Here is a 13,124-nt window from a genome sequence, read left to right on the forward strand (position 1 = left end):
CTATAACCGATTACTTAATGAAAAAAAGCAGGGCTCGGCTCAGGTGAACCTGCGAGGGGCTGGAGGGAGGCACCACTATCAGAGGCACGAAATGACACATCTCCGCCTGGGACACTGGACTTCGGTGGCGCGTGCTGCCCTGGTGGTGGGCTGAGAATCTGCCACGCGGCTGCTAGGCATAGCTGATTAACTGGGAGAGGTGGGCAGAGGGTGGGGGCGGGAGAGGCAGAAATTATTAATAGATGGTGTTGAAACTTACTGCAAGGCTATCCGATCATTTTGTCCAGGTTCATTACCATGTGAGCGAGGGGAATTCTCAGTTTGAGCAAGGCGGGGGCCTCCCCTGCTGCCTGGCATCAGACCAAGAACCAGAGGGAAGAAAAGGTTCCTTAAGTGCCATGGTGTGAACTACATGGGGCCCATGAAGCGAGTTGAGGCAGATGGAGCTTTGGTAAGAGTACCGTGAAGGATGCCCTTTTTGGCCGGGGTGGGGGAATCCAATTAAGCCTAAATTGGAATTAATGACGGTTGGACTGTATGGTGAGGGTGCCCGAGCTGATATGCAGAGATACCAGGGGGAAGCAGGGATCGGGGCTTTGGGTCTGGACCCTTGGGGCCGAGGGATGAGGAGAGTGTGTGGCTGCAGCAAGAGGCTGTAAGCTGAAGTCAGAAGAATTCTTTTCTCCAGGGATTCTGAGACTCTGGGGCCAGGTGACCAAGTAGGAGTCACCTGGAGGCCAGGAGTGACGGCCAGAGGCAGTGCAGCCCGAGGGGCATGTTGGCGGGTGGGTGACCTTGGGAGCGTGGGACACGGTGCCCGGGGCAGGGTACGCCCGTGGGTACCAGGAGCAGAGGCCACGGGGCAGCACAGCTGGAAAGGACCTCGTTCAGCCCCCGGGGACGTCTACATGGTGACGGTCACAGCAATGGCTCAAACTTACATTAAGACCTAGCAGATGCTGCTGTGTGGGCATCAGCTCGTTAAATAATCCGCCCCAACGCAGCAATACTATTACTACCTCCACGCACAGGCGAGGAAACTGAGACGTGCAAAGTCAGAGCACCCTGCCCAAAGCCAGAATCCGCACCCACGGCTCCAAGTTGGGTGTCTACACTGTTGCCCAAGCTCAGTGGTGCCGGAAACCCCCGCCAGGGAGAGGCTGCTTTCCGTTTTGACGGCTGTATTTCAGGACACACGATCTCTCCTTTGTCCTGGTCTGAAATGTTTACCTGTTTAACAGCAAACCCTTTCCTCAAATGAAACCAGGTGCAGAAACTCAATACGGGAAGTGGGTCAAGACAGAGCAGATGGGATGGAGGGCACGGGGGGCTCAGTCAGTCAAGCATCTGACTCTTGGTTTTGGCTCAGGTCATGATCTCACGGTTTCGCGAGTTGGAGCCCCGTCTCAGCCTCCGCACTGACCGTGCAGAGGCTCTGCTTGGGATTCTCTCTCTCTCTCTCTGCCCCTTCCCCACTTGCACTGTCTCTGAGTCTCTCAAAATAAATAATCTTTTAAAAATATCTCTTAAAAAAGACAGAGCAGGTAAAATTTTTTGAAAACTCAAAACAAAGACGAAATACTTTTTACGGATCAGAGCGACAAACACTGTCGAGGCTGATAATGCGCAGCGCCAGGGAGAGCGTGGGAAAACCCGTCTCTCTCCTAAGTGGCTGTGTGGCGGGGGTGGATGGCACTACAGTATTTTTGGAGGACAGTTAGGCAATATCCGTGAGGCATCACCAGTCACATTCCCTCTGACCCAGCAATTTAACTTCTGGGAATTTACCCTATGGATATACTTGCAAAAGAACTTCGAGATGTGCACACAAGGGTGTTCGACACGGGTTTGTCTTTGAGCTGCTCCATTCCCTCCAAGAGCCCCTAATGCCCTTTGCTGGTCAACCACCACCACAGGAAGTAATCTGCGCTCTGATTTTAGAGACCACAGAGAAGCTTTGCCTGCACTTGAACATCTTATGTCTGCCCCTTTCGCTTGGCATTTCTGAAATTCATGCACGTTGCTGATGTTTCAGTGGCTTGTTCCTTTACATTGGCCCATCGGATTCCACCGGGGGATAGAACACCTGTTGCCTATCTAAGTGTGTGATTTGCACGGTTTCAACTTTTTGACCAACAGGAATCAGGCTGCCCTGAACATTCTGGATGAGTCTTTTTGTGGACGTTTTGTGGATGAGTCGTTTGTGCTGGGTCAGTGAGTAGGTATATGTGTAACTTTAGTAAAAACCTCTGAACAGTTTTCCAAAGTGGTTCAACCAGTTCACGCTCACAGTGTAATCAGTCTTCTTCCTCTGTCTTAGTCCACACTTGGTACCGTTAGTTTTTTTTTTTTTAAGTTTATTTATTTAGTTTGAGAGGCACAGAGAGCACAAGCAGGGTAGGGGCAGAGAGAAGGGGAGAGAGAATTCCAAGCAGGCTTGGCGTTATCAGTTCAGAGCCAGATGTGAGGCTTGAACTCATGAACCATGAGATCGTGGCCTGAGCCAAAATCAAGAGTCAGACATTTAACAGACGGAGCCACCCAGGCACCCCTTGGCATTGTTAGTTTTTTTTTTCTGTTTTATTTTAGCCATTCTGATCAGTGTGTAGCGATAGCTCATTGTGATTTGAAAAATATTTTCAATGAAAAGGTAGCAATACACAAAACAATGTCTATATACTGATCCCTCCTGAGTAATATTATATATTACATAATGTATTTTATCTATCTATCATCTATCTATCTATCTATCTATCTATCTATCCATTTATCTACCTGTACGAAAAGATTCACAAAGAAGCATTTTCTTGCTTGTTCCTGTTCATGAAGAAAATTGGAATTGGGTGAGAAGGGAAGACTTTACTTTCAGTTTGTTTGTTTATTTCTGCAACATTGAATATCTAATGGCCTCAATCAAGTTTCAGAGCAGGAAACAGAAATCATTCTATAGTTTACGGACAAAGAAAAGGGTGCTTGCAAAGCCACTGGGAGCTTTGGGGAGTGGGCTCCACACTCCAACAGCATGCGGAGCTACAATCTCTGAGGCTGCCTGTAGATTCATAAAGTTCAAGAGCACACCCTTGCACCTGCTTCTTAACACCAAGGAAGCTGGCAAACGGCCCGGGCAAGGCAGCTGCAGAAATCCCACCTTCTGCATCCTGAAACGGCAGGACGATGGCACTTGGCTCCCTTCCACCTCCCACCTCCCACATCTAATAGCAAAAGGTAATTTGCATCCAGAACTCTAGCTGCAAAGGAGTCTGGACAATACAGTTTTCTGCTCTATGGCCTCAGACATTCAGGAAGTACTGCTTGAGGGAGGATGGAACGGAGGGTGAGCAAGCCTCTCAAGATGCCCACCACACCGGCCTGTGCGATTATTTTAATGTTATGCATCCCAGTCATTCTTATTCTCTACTTGACTCTTGTATGTACAACAAACTACACAGATGTGTATGTGGAATAATTATGTAAACAAAAAACAGGAGCTGGTTTTGGTTAAATTGGAGGAAACAGGGGCGCCTGGGTGGCTCAGTCAGTTGAGCATTCAACTTCAGCTCAGGTCACAATCTCCTGGTTTGTGATTTCGAGCCCCTCGTCGGGCTCTGTGCTGACAGCTCAGAGCCTGGAGCCTGCTTCAGATTCTGTGTCTCCCCCATTCTCTCTCTACCCCTCCTCTGCTCGCTCGCTCTCTGTCTCAAAAATAAATATTAAAAAACGTTTAAAAACTTGGAGAACGCAATCCTCTCTTAGCCCCTGTCCCCCAAAAGAAGTCCCAGAGCCATCTCTTTGGAAGCCCCGGGCTCAGAGTAGCAGAGTGAGAATCCTGCCCTCTGCTAACCTGTTGATGAAAACCCACACCTCTGTAGTACCTTAAAATTCAGAGGCCAAGGTCATTCAGTATTCCACCTGCATCCTTCTTTGTGCCTGATGGATGGAAACATCAGTGTGGCTCATCTACATCTCAAGAAGAATGCAAGGAAGAAAGTGAACGAAGAAAGTCCGTCATAGGTACCGCCTTAAGAAAACAAATTGAAGCCACGGAAAGTACCCCGCTATCTTCTCGTCTAATCAGTCCGTCTCTGTTCCTCCCTGGGCTTCAGGGAGTCCCAAGGCATCCTGGCTACCTATCACTGAGCTATTTCAAAATCCACTTGGGGCCCCGATGCAAGTCCCTTGATCAGCCCCTTAGTCCTGGAAAAGATTCCGCACAGCTCTCAGCTCTGTCCTCGGGACCCTTGGTTCCGTCCCCTGAATTATCCTTCCCTTTTCATAAAAACTCTACCTCAGCAGGTGAGCAGTGTGCTTAGCCTCCTTCCTGACCATAAAAGTCCTCGTTTCGTTTTGTGGCCTTTGGCAAAGGACAACCTCGCTGGACCTCAGCCAACTCCTCTGTAAAATGAGGCTAATTATGAACTCACACCACAGTCATTTGAAGACGAAGTGAGAACATGCACGTAAAGTGTTTAGAAAGAGCTTGATGCACAGGAAAACCTCGACGAACGTCAGCCGGCAACACTCTCGTGTGCAAATACTCAGGCCGCTCACAGAGTGGACAACATCGTCTGCTGGAAGTTGAACGTCGCACAGGAGCAGCCGCCAGCCGAGCACCAGTCGGTCCGTGCTCGTTTCGGAAATGTTGCCAGGTCACGAGCTCTGAATCACATCTCGCTTTCGTTCTGGCTTAAGGTGGTTCCTGAGTGTTTTAAAAATCAGTCCGCCCATCAGTCAGTAAAGTGTTCAGATGGTAGTTCTTCACTACTCCCTAAAGAATTTACCACTCTTGGGGCCCCCGGGTGGCTCAGTCAGTTGGGCGTCTGACTTCAGCTCAGGTCATGATCTCACGGTCTGTGGGTTCAAGTCCCGCGTCGGGCTCTGTGCTGACAGCTCAGAGCCTGGAACCTGCTTCAGATTCTGTGTCTCCCTCTCTCTCTGCCCCTCCCCAACTTGTGCTCTGTCTCTCTCAAAAAGAAATTAATTTTTTTTTTAATTTTTTAAATAAATAAATAAATAATCAAAAGAATTTACCGCCCTTCTGATATCAATCATGACTATTTACTTACATTCATTCTGTGAAAATAGAATTAAAGAAGTACACATCAGTGACACTGAGGGGCCGATCCGCACCCTCGCTTGCAGGCTCCAAGGCCTCCTCAGAGTAGGTTTCTTAACACCACTGGGTAACAATCGCCCGTTGCCCACACTGCTCATAGCTGAGTGCTGGGCGCCAGAGAGGGACAGAAGACGGCCCTGTGCCTGCTCTGGGAGTCCCCAGGGCGCCTGGCCACGTCAGCCACGGCTGCCACGTCGGCCACAGCTACAGAGGCGTTGAGCTCTGGACAGTCCCCAGGGGCCCGTGTCTTGGGCAGCAAACTGAAAGCCGAGAGCACGGTCGGGGCCAGCCTGTCACACTACAAGAACGACATGCGACAGTGGCAAAGCGCCCCAGCTCTGGGTCCCACTGCCTGCGTGCAAAGCTTGACTCCAACGGTTCCTGTGAACGGCCTTGGGCAGATTTCATGGCACCCTGGGCTTCAGTTTCCCTCTTCTGTACAATGAGAATGACGGCAATGAGAACCACCTCCCAGGGTTGTAAATAAAAACACTATGCGTGTCTTTGTTAAAAGATACATTTTTAAAAGATGAAATCAGGACTCCTGGAGATCTAAAATAGAAACGTATCGAAGACTGTATTTAATCCCTTGGTTAACAAGGGAACCAGGAAGATGTTACACATAGTTCAAGGGACAGTTCAAACACATACAAATATATAGGCAATCAGAAATGCTGAAATAGGGGCGCCTGGGTGGCTCAGTCGGTTGGGCGTCCGATTCGGCTCAGGTCATGATCTCTCAGTTCGTGTGTTCGAGCCTCATGTCGGGCTCTGTGCTGACAGCTCAGAGCCTGGAGCCTGCTTCGGATTCTGTGTCTCCCTCTCTCTCTGCCCCTCCCCTGCTCACGCTGCCTCTCTCTGTCTCTCAGAAATAAATAAAACATTTTTTAAAATGCTGAAATAAATCTACAAATAGACATGAAACCTGTCGATAGTCATAGGGCAATAATCGATTGTGCTCCAGGAGACAAGACTTGTCTGCATTTCGATGGACACAATCATCTGCATTACTAACAAGGAAAACAATGGAAAGTGCAGGCGCCTATAGAATCCCTTAACTGAATGCACATTCAATAATCTCTCTGTGTCCATTTCAGTCTCTTCTGATTTTAGAAAGCACTTAGCACATGTGAAGACGAAGTTCTCAGGATGCCTCTGCTACTGTGTTTATGAATTCTTACGGTGCGAGCTCCTTTCCTACCCATCCTGGACCTCAGAGAAGGAAAGGAGGCAGGAAGGGAGAGAGAAAACTGCAAACCGAGCTCCTAACATTTTTTCGGCTGAGTCTGACACGGTTTGGGGTTCAGCTAACTTAGAGCTTTGCTTCGGGCTTCTCTTTAACGCCCTGCTGTGTGTGTGTCTACGGGACCCTTGTCATTAGCTTGAAAGAGGCTGTGCCTTGATTACAGCTTTAGTCCTGTGGTCTGGAACATCCACTCACCCTCTTCCCTCAGCCTGGCCTGGGGACACTGAGCCGCGGGCTAAAGTTCTCCAGTCTCCACATACCTGCCAGGCTTCAGCCTTCGTTGGCCTGAATCTTGGGAGGCAGAAGGGCACACTGGAGAAACAAGGGGGGTTGGCACATCTCTTGAATGCATGAATGTGTATGACCCATTGGGCCAAATCTTTTTCTTTGTAGGGAGTTGAATTTAACTGTGTCACGTGCATACTTCCCGAGTTCACGTCTTATTGGCTTCACTTTGGAAACTGCATTCCCGCCCCCAATCCCCGACCTGGTCCTCCACCGCTCCAAGAATTTCTTGCCTCAGGCCCTTTGCATGTGCTCTCCTCTCCCTGGGAGAGACTTGAACAGGTCAGTGCCGTACACAGCACATACTGAGTGAATGTGAGCTGTTATTTTTCCTCTAAACCGGCTTGGCGAACTACAGCTTTCCAGCAGCCTGACTGATTTTTTGCCCTTTTCCCTTCAGCTCTGAGAACTAGGAATGTTTTTGATATTTTTAAAGGGTTACATTTGAAATGGTTGTTTTTTAAGTTTTTTTTTTAAATATTTTTATTTATTTCTAGGAGAGAGAGAGACAGCGTGAGCAGGGGAGGGTCAGAGAGAGAGGGAGATACAGACTCTGAAATAGGCTCCAGGCTCTGGGCTGGCAGTCAGCACAGAGCCCGACACGGGGCTCGAACCCACGAACCGCGAGATCATGACCTAAGCAAAAGTCGGACGCTTAACCGACTAAGCCACCCAGGCGCCCCACATTTGAAATGGTTTTATAGAAACCTATATACTATCCTCAATTTTGCCCCTTGGCCCACACAAGCTATAATATTCACTCTCTGTCCTTAAAAAAAAAAAATGCCTGCTTCTCTCTGGGCCATGAAGCCCCGAGAGAATGAGAGGGTCTGGTTCTTGCCAAGTCCCAAGGGCCTACAGCACCCTTAGGTGCTCCTCAAATACATCCCACATTGAGTGCACCTGGCGGGCTCAGTCGGCTAAGCATCAGACTTCGGCTCAGGTCATGATCTCACAGTTTGTGAGTTTGAGCCCCGCATCGGGCTCTGTGCTGACAGCTCAGAGCCCAGAGCCTGTTTCGGAGTCTGTGTCTCCCTCTCTCTCTGCACCCGCCTCTCTCCCTCAAAAATAAACATTTAAAAAATTTATTTAAAAAAATATGTCCCGCATTGAACAAAAGAGAGTCTGGCATCTAGGGCAGTGGCTCTGATCGGAGAGTGTGGTGAGGGGAGGGTGGAGGCAGCATGGGTCTTCTGATGAAGTCTGGTGACGTCTCTTGGTTGTCACAGGAGGGGATGAGGAGGGGATGCTACCAACATCCTGTGGGTGGAGGCCAGCGATGCCGCCAACCCTTCTGTAGCGGCCGGGAGGCCCCCACAAGGGACGGCCAGCAGCCCCCGTTGAGCCGGGTTGAGGGGCCCTGCTCCTGGGTCCAGGGACCGAGATGTATACAATCACGCCCGTGTTTCTCTGTGAGCTGAGCAGGGAGGTCATCTCAGTCGGTCCAATACTCCCCCTGCCAAAGAAGGTGAACCACTGGCTTCCTACGCTTTTCTGGCAAAAGGTAGAAATGTGTGTTTTATGGGCCAAGATGTCACTATTTCTCCATTCCTCGGAGAAGCGGAGGCTTGAGCCTGGCACGCAGGTTCCTGACTGTTAAGTCTGCTCCCCCCCGACCCCAGCCAGACCCCCTCCCTGAGCCCTCACCAGGACAACAGCTCCAGGCAGCCGAGAGGGGGGTGTGCAAATCCGGGTACTCAGCCGTGGTCGCCGGGTCAACGCGCACTGCACCAGCCCGAGGGCTTGAAGGAAAGGTAAGAGCGCAGCAAGCCCGGCGTGGGGCCGCTGCACACGCTGTATTGAGGGCCTTGAACATCAGGCTTTGACGTTTGGAAGCCGCCCAAGGCGCTGACAATGGGGGCTGTGGGTAGAACAAGCCGTGGGACTTTCAAACAGAAGGCGTCCCAGTCAATCCGTGCAGAAAGCTATTCTCGCCGAGCTGTTGAAGCGACAAAAGCAGGTTTCCAAATGATAGGATCCCCTTGGGGAGGGGGGCCGGGGCGGCGAGGGGGCCTCTGTGTCTTCACACACAGCGGGGACATGGTGAGTTCACTTGGTGAAAGTTCCCTAGGCTGTATGTACCCTGTCACATGTTTGGTAAAAAGTTCACGTAAAAAGGAGGGCTCTATTTGTGTTGACGGCGTCATGGAGTGATCCTATAGAAGCCTANTGGAGTTCCAAGCCCCTGAACATCAACTTTCTCATCTGCAAAATGGGGATAAAAATAGTAACTCACCCTTCAGGACTGTTGGCGAGATTAAATGAGATACAATGTGCAAAACACTGAGTCTGGTGTTTGGCAGCAATAAATGTTCAATGCATTGTAGCTGCCATTATTTTGCATGATCATCATCGTTATGACACGCAGGAAAACTTTGTGACAACCACACAGCAAAGTGGTGATAGTGCGTCTCTCAGTTTGACTCACCTGTAATTTGTGTATTTTTTAATTTATTTTTTTAAATTTCTGTATTTTTTAATGATGAGCAGGCATTACTCCTGCAATTCTGAATATTATTAAGAAAGAAAGACAGGGCGCCTGGGTGACTCAGTCGGTTAAGCGTCCAACTTCAACTTAGGTCATGATCTTGCAGTCTGTGGGTTCGAGCCCCGCGTCGGGCTCTGTGCTGACAGCTCAGAGCCTGGAGCTGCTTCGGATTCTGTGTCTCCCTCTCTCTCTGCCCTTCCCTTGCTCACATGCTCTCTCTCTCTCTCTCTCTATCAAAAATAAAGATTTTTAAAAATTTTTTAAAAGAAAGAAACAAAATCATGGCTTTTACTGCTGTGATCAACCCAAAGGCCCAGGAAGAGCCCGGCCAACAGCAGGCTGGGAGCCGGGCTCCATTCCCGCACATTTTATCCCTCACTTCACGGCGCACATTGATAAGGGTCTGGAGTAGGGCACCTGCCCAGGCGTGGGGCGAGGGTGGGGCCGTCTCCTGAGTCTTCCTGCCAAGCTCCTGGGCAGGCGGGAGGAAGCCAGGGGAGCCGTGCGGTCCGCCCCTGCCCAGGTCTCTGGCCAGACTGGCCGGAGGGCCAGCCCAGGGCTCTCGGTGCCTCCTGGAAGGTGACCGGTGACAGGAGCGCCCCCGGGTGGATAAGCGGGGAGATGCTGGGCTTTCCTCACACCCTCGCGAGCTTCCTCTCTCCTGGAGAAGCTGGGGACCCGGTCGTGACAGGCTATGGTGAACCCCTTAGCCCTTTGCTCCTGCAGTGGGGGGGGCCTGTGGGGACCTGTGGGGACCCCGCCTTCCCAGCAGTGGCTCCCCACAGCCCCCGCCTCTCCCTGGCCCCGCAGGCTGCCCCATCTTTGGCTCCTGGGCTTCTCACACTCAAAATTCCAGAAACTTCCTGGGCCTGGGCCCTTCACCTAAATTTGCAAGTAAGACCAGATTCGTGGTTTGGAAACCCCGTCGCTGCACCCGTGCCAGGCTTACCTCTGGCCTGGATGAAGGCAGGAGTGTTGAGAGGCATCCAGGGCTCTGGGCCCCGGACTCCGACAGGCAGGACTCAGGTCCCCACTCCCGTGGCCCCTGGTTGAGGGCTTTCAGAACGTCTTCTGCAACCATAATAGAACCAGCGTCCTACAGCAGCCCGCCTGGCAAACAGGCATACTAGGAACAGCAGAAGTTTTGAGACCTAAAAAGTAAAAATTACTTGGCCCAGAATACCACAAACTCGACNCTGAGGGCTTTCAGAACGTCTTCTGCAACCATAAGAACCAGCGTCCTACAGCAGCCCGCCTGGCAAAAAGGCATACTAGGAACAGCAGAAGTTTTGAGATCTAAAAAGTAAAAATTACTTGGCCCAGAATACCACAAACTCGACACTAGTAATGGCACTTCAACGTCCACAAAAGCTAATGGTGTATCCGCGTATCAAGCACAACGCAGAATGTATACAAAAGTAGATGCCGTGGCTACTTTTTATCGTTGTAAAATACGCAGGACATAATAAACTTTGCCATTTTAGCCATTTTTAAGGGTGCCACCCACGACCTGTGTTTGCGCTAAGCGAGTTTGATAGGGGGCGGGGGGCGGGGCCTGGAGGGTAAGTGCACTGAGCGGCTACAGAAGGTCCAAAGAGGCCCTGGCCTGATGGTCTGTTTGGAGAACAAAGTAAAACCACGCCAGTAAATCCCTGCCCCGAGGCTGGTCAGTGCCCAACAACTACACTGACCACCATCGCTAACTCCGACCCGGGAGTCAGAGGCACCCAGGTCCCCAGCCCGCCTGCCCCTTCATGGCTGCTTGACCCTGGGCAAGTCCCATGCCCTCCCTGAGCTCCACTTTCCACTGCAAAATGTACCTGTTTTATAAGCACAGAGGCACTGAAAGCATTTAGTGCAGGGCCTGGTATACAGGAGGCGCTCAATAAATGCTTGCCGTTATTATGCTTATCTTTACTGTTATTGTTACGGTCATCATCTAAAGCAGCAGGAGTGAGGGCCTCTTGGAACTGAATGATCAAGGACCCTCAAGTCTCGTAAAGGTCTTGTTTTATCTCCAGAAATTTGTAGGCAAACATCCCCTCTGAAATCCTGCAGCACTGACTACAGATGGGGACAGGGTGACAAGGAAACTAAGTGTGACCACTGCCCCCATCGCAGAGGTGTCTCCCAGATGTCTTGTCTTTTCTCTTAGGGTGAGGGGGACCGGAAGAGAGAGTCATAAAGACCACACCCTGGGCTCCAGGCTCTGCCCTGCTGCTCGTGATGGCTGGGGGGCCGGGGGAAAGGGGTCCGCTTCACCTAGAGTGACGAGAGCAGCCACTGCAGGGCTTGCAGCAATGCACACTGCCGTTGGTGCGCCCCGGACACTGGTGAGCGGGAGGAGGGAGGTGCGGCTGTGCGGGCCAGGGGGACATGTTCCCCCACCGCATCACACAGCCTCAAATGCATCCCTCCTCTCGCGTAAGAGATAAGCATGAGTGCTGCTGGACGCTGCCTGGCGCGGAGCGGACCCTGCGGACCTGACCCTTGCCTTTGCAAGTTCACGCTCTAGCCGGGGACACGCGTGCTCTGTTAACAGCATCTGCACATCTGCCGTCACGTGTTCTAGGGCTCAGTATTTTGTCACGTAGTCTCATCAGTAAGAGACGGGTACCCCAAGGCCACTCAAGGCCGGGGATACTCAAAGGGCCTCAGCCAGCTCGAGAGTCAGATCCCAGCTTTCCCTCCGGTCAAACGAGCTGGGCGTGTGAGGCGGTGGAAGTTTGGCGTCAGGGATGCCCTTGCGAACTCCCCCTCGGCTTCCCAGCAGGGTCCTAATTATGGGCGCAGTGAAAGTCACAGCAGCCCCCGTGGGCTGCTCCGCTGCTAACAGAAGCCGTAGCCTCGAGGCAGGCACTTGACCTCCTTCTTGCCTCAGTTTCCCCATGAGGAAAAGGGGAAAAAAGGAGGGGCTGTTGAGATACATAATTATGATTTGTTTATTGTGAACGCTGAGCTGTGGGGATGAAAGTCTTCATGTGCGCTGTCTGTTTTATTATTATAATCACAGCGGACTTCAGGGAAAATTCAAAGAGATGCTTTATAGCCCAAGTTATAGAAGTTTCTCTGTTCAGGAAGGAATGTCGCAGTGTAATTAGTGAGGAAACTGGATAGGAGACCCCAGCTGCAGAGAGCTGTGTAGACCTTCTACCTGCTGACTGTACACAGGGGCAGGGTGACCCCGTGAGGGCGGAGGGCAGGTCACTGCGGCAGGGCAGAAGGTGACAGCGTGACCGTGACCGTGACCGTGACCGGGGACTGTGTGAGTGGGTCAGATAGGATTGCTGGGACTTGCCTTCCGCTCTGTCCTTCCTGGCACTTGGCAGGTTCCCCAGGGGAGGGAGCTGGGTGTTCCCTGGGGGTGATGTTTTCTCTGAGGATTATACCACCTCTGCTGGGAGCCAGGGGTCCTCACTGGGACAGGGGCCCCGGGCTCTGCCCCCTCCCCCCCACCGTGGCAGGGAGGTGCGAATGGGGAGCTTTTCATTTGCACATGAGTCCCCTTTGTTGTGAGTGCCGCCTGACCACATCGAGCAGCCTGGCTAGTTAGGAAAGCTGCTGGCCTTGGCCTTCTCTCCTTCTTTCAGACAGAAAACGCCTGGGGCTGCAAATAACAGAAAACTCCTTGTTTTCTCACATGAGAAGGACCTGGGAGGCGGCTCGGAAGCGCCGGTGACTCAGGTTCCCCCGGCCCTTTCTTGCGGCTGGAGAAGATGGACAGACACCCTCCTGGCCATGCACATCCGTCCCCTTTGCCAGAAAAGCAAATACACGCTGCCCCAGAATCTGCCTCGGGGCCTTTGCCTATGCCGTTCCCTCTCTGGGAATGCCCTTCCTTTCCCGCAGGTCTGTCTCTCTCCTCCTCACCCTGGAAAGCAGTGTCCGTAGGATTCCTGCGTGTTCGCCTTCAGGAGCAGTTTGCCAACCGAAATCCATTATCTACTGATATTTCTTTAGTCCCTGTCTTCCCAGGAGAACTGTAAGACCCA

The 13,124-nt window shown here is 51.5% G+C and overlaps 1 long non-coding RNA gene across 1 annotated transcript in view; it reads right to left on the reverse strand.

Annotated features, from left to right (window-relative positions):
- Positions 1-9,186: 9,186 nt before the first annotated feature.
- Positions 9,187-13,124, reverse strand: part of LOC144243333 (uncharacterized) — a 6,489-nt gene continuing 2,551 nt past the window's right edge. The window contains exons 4-5 of the long non-coding RNA XR_013338618.1: positions 10,082-10,283; positions 9,187-9,360 (exon numbers count right to left, since the gene is read on the reverse strand). This is a non-coding gene — a long non-coding RNA (uncharacterized LOC144243333). The remainder of the gene's footprint in view (positions 9,361-10,081; positions 10,284-13,124) is intronic.

Source organism: Crocuta crocuta, unplaced genomic scaffold (genome assembly GCF_008692635.1).
Source record: "Crocuta crocuta isolate KB4526 unplaced genomic scaffold, BGI_CrCroc_1.0 scaffold27, whole genome shotgun sequence".
Taxonomy (NCBI): Eukaryota; Metazoa; Chordata; class Mammalia; order Carnivora; family Hyaenidae; genus Crocuta; species Crocuta crocuta.